The sequence below is a fragment of the Carlito syrichta genome, unplaced genomic scaffold (genome assembly GCF_000164805.1).
Source record: "Carlito syrichta isolate Samal-C Ts95f unplaced genomic scaffold, Tarsius_syrichta-2.0.1 Scaffold305203, whole genome shotgun sequence".
Taxonomy (NCBI): Eukaryota; Metazoa; Chordata; class Mammalia; order Primates; family Tarsiidae; genus Carlito; species Carlito syrichta.
Window position 1 is genome coordinate 177,698 of NW_007249299.1, and position 8,325 is coordinate 186,022.

The 8,325-nt window shown below is 37.1% G+C and overlaps 1 pseudogene; it reads right to left on the bottom strand.

Moving 5' to 3' along the window:
• Positions 1-3,858: 3,858 nt before the first annotated feature.
• On the bottom strand, positions 3,859-4,065 carry LOC103263652 (annotated as a pseudogene).
• Positions 4,066-8,325: the final 4,260 nt, after the last annotated feature.

Consider the following 8,325-nt stretch of genomic DNA (forward strand, 5'->3'; position numbering starts at 1 on the left):
ACAAGTGCCTCACTGACATCCCTATGTGGATGTTTCATAGATACCTTAAACTTAGTATGCCTGAACTCAATTCCTGGTCTTTTCCCCATGCCAGCCCTTCCAGCAGGCTCCTCCTTGTCAATTGGCAGCTCCAGACTTCCAGATGTCAACAAAAACGTTGGAGGCATCCTGTATTCCTCTCTTTCTTCCACATGCCATAATCAGTCTGTTACTCTCAAAAGAAGTCCAGAGTCTGACTATTTCTCTACACCTCCATCTCTTCCACCATCATGTAAGCCACAATGGTCTCTTACCTGAATTACTACAACAGCTTCTTAACTGTCTCTCTCCTTCTGTCTTTGCCCCCTCTTCTGCCTTTGTCCACTCTCCAAACGGCAGAGCGATTCTTTAGAAATGTGAGTCCTATCACATCTCTTCTCTCCCCACAATTCTACAGTGGCTCCCATTTTACTCAGAATGATGGCCTGCCATGGTGTACTATGTCCATGACCTCTCTGATCACATTTTCTTTTTCTTTTCTCTTTGCCTAACTCTACCCAGCCATACTGGTCTCTTAGATATTCCTCAAACAAGAGAGGAGCATTTCATTTCTGGGTGTTTGTGCTAGTTATTCTCTCTGTCCAAAATTCTCTTCCCCCAAATAATTACATGGATAACACTCTCACTCCTATAAGCCTATTCTCAGTTATATTTTTGATTAGATCAATCCTGATCTCCCCCTTAAAAGTTTCATTCTGTACCTTTAGAATTCTTAGTTCCTCTTACTCTGCTTTGACTTTTTCCCCACAGAATTTATCACCTTTTAGTATACTATATAATTTATGAATTTATTATGATTGTTGTGTTTCATCACCTTGGTAGCATGGGTGACCCACAAGAGTAAAGTTTTTTTGTTTACTTTCAATTCACTAGGATATCCAACAATTGCTGCCACACTTACCATGGTCAGGCCCTGGGTTAGGGTTTTAGGGTATAAAGAAGCATATAAAGGACATAAACAAGACCTGGTTCAGATTTGTGTAGTGTTTTCTCAAGTTACAGAGCCCATCACACACATATATATCATCTCATTTGAGCCTCAAAATAAGAAGCCTGTTTAAGGTAAGTAAATAAGGAGATATTATTCTCAGTTCGGGGGAGGGGAGGAAACTAAGACTTCAAAAGAGTAAATTTTACAAAGCTAGTGTACAATGGAATTGAGACTTCAACTCTGGTTGTGTGGCCTCAGCTGTCCCTGGGGAAGACTACTGCCACAGAGACCATGCCTATCTGTACGTCTAGTCCCAATGTCATTAGAGGGCTCATTAAATGTGTACTGAATAGATCAAGATTTTTGAACTATAGCATGAAATATTTAGATTGCAAAAAAAGAGTCTCCTATAAGTAAGAGTCAGCAGAGAAGAACAAACTCCATCTACCAAATACTTAAAAACTATATTTAAATATAAGTTAATCAGCAACAGCTTTCTCCAAAGAGGGTAGTAATGTACTCAGTTCTCTGTACGGTTGACTTTTATCTTGATGATAATATGCTTTGTAATCTACCCCCCCCCATATTGTATTTGTGGCTATCTAACAGTTACCTAACTTTTTTTGTCTGAAGATAAACAGTGGGATGCTATTTTTTACTATCATGTTTATACATGGCCACACTTAACTACTCCAATAGCTTCCAAACTTTCTGCCACCAATCGTTTGACCTCTGCCTAAATCTTCTACCTTCTCAGAGTTTATAGATCTTAACTTCTCATGTCTTCACTTCCTTCAACCCATTTTATGTTTTACACTTCTCCCAAGATTACTTTTAAAAATCTTACGGCTTGAAATACAAAACAACAAAAATCTTTCTCTACTTTTGACTTTTAGACTCCCAAAAAATCATTTCAATTTGGTTTCATTCTTCTTTTGCTAATTTTAATATCCATCTAATTTGACCCATCACATTCAAAGACATTCATGTAGAAGTTGAAGATGGGGTAGTACTGATTCAGCTTTCTTTCCAGTAAACTCTTCCTTATACCTTTATAAGGCAGAGTGGACTTGACAAAACTTAGAGAAGAGTTGAACAAATTTTCTATTAATCACAATTTCATATCATTTCTGCCAGCATGGATTAATAGCACATTGAGAGTTACAAGTTCTTATTGCCTAATAGAATTTGTGTGCTCTGTAAGAGTAATGGGAACTGTTGGGTGGACAGGGAGGGCTTCAGGGTGCCAAGGTCAGAGAAGAATGGATAAGCAAAAGAAAGAATCTTTATGCTTAAGGTTATTTATGTTAATTCATTTTTAAATTTATTATAAGCCATGCCTTCTCAAAATATTGTACTTTGCTTTGCCATATGTTAAGATATTTACTAATGCCATGTCTATATATCTATACACATATAACGAAAAAGAATAATAACACCAGGTTTGCATTTGATATTCGTTCTTGGTTATTTATAACATGTAGCTCCTGAATTATTCACAGCACTAAAATTGTGGCACCCTAAGAGTTCTTCATTCACTTTAAAGTGTGTTGTGAAGTGTTCAGAAATCTACCAAAGCAAAATTAATTTGGAGTTGCAATATCATCTGTGCATCAATTTTGGAAGTCTAATATCAGGTGGAATCTATAATTCTCTTCCTATTCTTTTTACTGTATGATTTCTAAATTTAAACTTATTTTGAGATAATTATAGATTCACATGTAGCTGTAAGAATAATACATGGAGACACCCCTATGCGCTTTACTCGGTTTTCTCAATAACAATATATTGTAAAACTACAATGAAATACTACAACCAGGATATTGACATTGATATAGTCGAGAGTCAGAATATTTCTAGCACCATAAGCACCCCTTATGTTTCTCTTTAATAGCCATACTCACTTCCTTGTCATGCCTACCCTCTCCTTAACTTGAGGCAACCATGAATCTGTTCTCTATTTCTATAATTTTGTCATTTCAAGAATTTTAAAAAATGAATAAATGGTTGCATACAATATTTAACCATTTGAGATTGATCAATTTCTCTCAGCATCATTCTCTGGCAATTCATCCAGGTTGTCACGTGTTGCTGAGTTGTATTACATTGTCTGGAGGCACTATGGTTTGTTTAAACATTCACCCTGTTGAAGGTTATATGGATTGTTTCCAATTTGGGCTACTGTGAATAAAACTGCTATGAACATTTCTGCACAGGCTTTTGTGTAAAGTTAAAGTCTATAGTTCTCTGAGATAAATGCTCAGAAGTGTAATCTCTGAGTATTACATTAGTTGCATGTTTTATGAGAGTATGAGTGCTTTCCAGAGTTGCTATGACATTTTACATCCCCCATTTTAAATCAGCAATGTATGAGTGATTCAATTTCCCTGCATCCTCACCAGCATGTGGTGTTGTCCTTACTCTCGATCTTAGTCATTCTGATAGATGTATGAGTATGGTGATGTCTTATTGTGGTTTTAGCTTTCATTTCTCCCAGTGGCTAATGATGTTGAAGACCTTTTCATGTGCATTTTTGCCATCTGTACATTTTCTTTGGTAAACTGTCTCTTCATATCTCTTATTCATTTTCTAATTAGAGGTTTTTAAAATTTTTGAATCTCAGAGATACTTATATAGTCTAGGTACTATTCCTTTGTCAGATATGTGGTTTGCAAATATTTTCTCCCAGTTTGTAGCTTGTCTCTCGTTAAGAGAGTTTTGCAGAGTCAAATTTTTTAATTTTGATGAAGTACAATTTATCAGTTTTTCAAAGTCAATAACTTTTATTATCACTCATGCATTTTATTAAAAAATAAAAGTATCAAAGGGTTAGGAATGTATGAGAAAAAAATCCTGGTTTGTACACATTGCTCCATCTCTATCTGGGATCAGGGTCTCCTGACACCAGGCTCGGCACAGCAGCTGCACTTGCCTGATGCCCCTTTGCAGTTGCAGCCCTGGGCACACTTGGCACAGCCCACGGGGCAGCAGGAGCAACAACTCTTCTTGCAGGACGTGGATTTGCACTCTTTGTGCTTGCAGGAGCCAGCGCGGGCACAGGAGTCACCAGCAAGGCAGGAGCATTTGGGGTCCATGTCAAACCTAACAGAGACTGGAGTTCCAGGTGAGATGGAAGAGGCAGCGGGGTTCCTGGTAAGCTGGTATCAGGTTTTTTTTCAAGGCTCATGCTTTGGCACCAAGTCTGTGTACACTTTTTCTAGCTCAAGATCCCTAAGATTTTTCTAAAGGTTTTGTAATATTATGTTTACATTTAAGTCCATGAAAAGATGAGGGTTGTCATAGCAGGACTGAGATTGCTATCATTAAAAGGGCCTGCTTGCAAAGCTTGCCCTCATCTAATGTCTATGAACTTGGATTTTAGAAGATTTTCCACCAGCCTAATTAATGAGAATGGCTCACTGTGCCTAAATTGCTTGTGTAAAAAAAGCTTATTTTGAATATTTGCTTTTCTTTTGAGAGTCTAGAATTTTAGTGCATTCTAGGCAGAGAGTGCCTACATAATCAAACCCCAATAAAAAAAATCTGAGCATGGAGTCTCTAATGAGCTTTCCTGGTAGACAGCATTTCACACATGTTATCATAACTTGTTGGGGAAGAAGGAATTTCCTGTGTGACTTCAATGGCAGGGGACTCTTGGAAATTTGAGCCTTCCTTCCTCCAGACTTTGCCTTACATGTTTTTCTTTTCCCTTTGCTGATTTTAAAAAATTCTTTGCTGTAATAAAGCATAGCCAATCATATGACCATACTCTGAGTACTGTGAATCTCCCTAGAGAATCTTTGAAGATGGGGTTGGTCTTGGAAACCTCTGACCAAATATATGATCCATTTTGAGTTATTTTTTATGTAAGATGTGAGAATTAAATATTTAAATGAGGTCCAGAATCTCATAATCTAATACTCCAAAAGTTCAAATTCCAATTGAGCATTACTCATTACACCAAAAATGAGGAAGATCTCAAATGAATTTTTAAAAATCAACTAGAAGGGCCAAATACAGTGGCTCATGCCTATAATCCCAGCACTTTGGGAGTCTGAGGTGGAGGATTGCTCAAGAATAGGAGCTCAAGATCAGCCTGGGCAACATAACAATACCTTGTCTCTACAAAAAGTAAAAATACTAGCCAGGCATGGTGGCACATTCCTATAGTCCCAGCTTCTTGGGAGACTGAGGCAGGAGGATTGCCTGAGCCCAGAAGGTCAAAGCTATTGTGAGCTGTGACTGTGCCACTGCACTCCAGCCTGGGTGACAGTGAGATCTTAATTTAAAAAAAAAAGTTAGCTAATAGGTACCAACACCAAAATGACAGAAATGTTAGAACATCTGGCAAATATTTAAAAGCAGCCGTTGTAAAAATGTTATCATGAGCAATTATGAACATGCTCAAAAACAAAGGAGAAACATAGAAAGTTAAGCAAATAAATAGAAGTTATAAAGGAGGGCCAAATGGAAATTTTAGAGGTAAAAAATATAATAACTGAAATAAACTCAATGGATGAGCTCAACAGCAGTTTGAAAGATAGAAAAATAGAAACTGTCCAATATGAACAACAGTGAGAAAATACACTGGAAAAAATAACAGCCTCAGTGTCTGCTGAACTATAACAAAAGATCCAATTCTAGTATCATTAGTTTTGCAATGAGAGAAGAAAGAGGGTGGAGTTTAAAAAGTATGTGAAAAATTATGGCTAAAAGTTTCCCAACTTTGGCAAAATAAATAAACCTTCACATTCAAGATGTGTGAATTCCAAAGAGAATAAACCTAAAGGAATCTACGCCACAAAATAGCTTTAAACATGTGAAAGCACATTACTATTGGAAACATGATTTGAATGACAATAGATTCCATGGAAGCCAGATGGAAAAGGGAGAACATGTTTCAAAAATTGGAAGAAAAGGACTGTCAACCAGCATCCTATATCCAGTGAAATCATTCTTTAGGAGTGAAAATGAAGGGAAAATGAAGACATTCTCAAGTAAAAGAAAACTTAGCAAACTTGTCACCAGCAGACCTACCCTAAAAGAATGAATAAAAGAAATTCTCTAAACACAAAGGGAATGATAAAAGAAGGAAACTTGATCTCAGGAAGAATAAACATGGTAAAAACAAATTGGAAAAAATAATAAACTTTCCTTCTCCTATTGAGTCTTCTAAATTATTTTTGATAATTTAGAAGATAATTTGAAGGAAAAATTATAATACTGTTTGGTGTAGTTCTAAGTATGTGTTAAGGAAATATATAAGAATCACATTATAAATGGAAAAGGGTAAATGAATATAAGGGAGATAAAATTTCTACACATCACTCAAATAGGTAAAATGATGATAACAGTACACTGTGATAAGTTGTTTATGTGTAATGTAATATTCAAAGAATCACTAAAAAAGCTACACAAATAGATATAGTCATAAACACCACAGATAAATTAAAAAAAATTTTTTAAAACACTTCTCCATCAGGGAAAGGGACGTACTGCCTCATTATGGCAGGTGGGGTTGGAAGTTCAGGTTTCCCACTTGGCACCCGTTGACACCTCAGTTGGAGGACGCTTGCTGTCTGACTGAAAAGAGTAGAGTGCACTATTACTGCCCATAGGGTTGGGGAGATGACCTTGGTACCACAGAAAGGTGGCCAAAGTCCTAAGTCTCCAGCAGGCCTCCTCTTACACTACCCCCAAAAAGAAAGAGGAGAGGTCTGCTTCCTACTTGGCCTTGTCTGCTACCACTCTGATGGGGAAAAGACAGTGAGACTGAAGTTGTTATAGCTTGGCAAGTGTAGCAGTTGCGGCTGCCCAGATGGTGTTTCCTGGAATAGGTCTGAGTGGCACCACAATTTTTTCTATGATATTTGGCTAGAAGAGAGTGACTATTGTCTAAACGTGCTCTATCTAGGTAGGATGCCTCTTTTCTGATCCTTTGGCTAGAAAGAGCAGACCTTTTCTGTCTGTGTTCAATAGCATTGCATTTTCAGGTTTAAGTCTGGGATATATGAGGCAAACAAACCAACCAATCAGAAACTCACCACCATGTGTTGTTTCTTGGATCCCAAGATCCTTAGCTGTTCTGCCTTACTTTCTGCACTTTTTAGAGTTTTATGTTTGTTTTATATATAATGTTAAGTGTTTTTAATTGTACTTAGCAGGACAAAGAGAAAAAAGTACATATAATTATTCCTTCCACTATTTCCTGAAGTTGCTGCCTGATTTTTAAAATCTATTTTTATCAACTAGAATGTGGAGGCAAAGGAAAAAGTTTCTAAAATCAAATTAGCCAACTATTAGATCAGTTCATCAATAAAAGAGTTGTGAAATATCAGATAAGGATGTTTCTCAGAGCTATCTCCTCATTTCCCTCCTCCTCACTCTCTTTCTTCTCAGTGTCATACAGTCTATATTGGCTACTTATAAAAATCTGCAATTTTTCTGTATAAGACATGAGGATGGGTGGACATTGTCTCAATATGGCCTCAAGCTTACTCCACAATAAAACATGAAATCGGAATCCAATAATTATAGGCCTCTCCGCAGCAGAATTAAAAGGTAGTGTTAATAAATGAGGAAATGAGCTTATTCATATAGTCGTATATTATATACTACTTATATTTATTACACGTGTTATGTTATATTATACTGCATTAATTTTACCCATTTTTTACATCTTTTCTCTCCCATTCGACTGTGAGCCCCTTCATATTATCTGGAATATCGCAGGCACTTGAAAAATGCTCCTCTTTCCCTTCTTGCCCACTCCTTTTTCCACCCCCAGCTAGTTCAGAAATTGGAGTAGAAAGACCAGAGGAGAAACTGAATCTATAACTAATCAAGTCTTGAAGAAGACCTCTGAATAAATCACCAGGTAAGTCTCCATCAATACGTCACACTGGATCTTGCAGGATGTGCTGGCCACTTTCCAACCCACCCCACACCTCTCTGGAGATTCTGATATGTGCAGACACCAGTGAATTAGAAGAAATGGGTTGTAGTACCCTTTCACTTTCCTCTCTTGGAGTTATTACCAATTTTGTCACTATTCATTCATTGGCTCAAGAAATACTCTGGAAGAAGAGAAGGATGAAGTGAAAATCATACCTACAGCAAGGTTTCCCAAGCTGTGACCTGAGGAATATCAACAAAGGTTCCACTGAGAAATGATGCTTCCTACACTCTCTTACAGGGAGTCATCATGCACTTTAAAGATTCTGAGTTCTATGTGAAAAAGTAATTTAACTTTCTTTCCCAGTGTCTCCCTTAGAGCAGCATAGGTGAGGGAAGGGAGAAGTTACCAGAAGCCTTATTGAGTATAATGTAGAAAGAACTGTAAGAAAGGCAGTGAT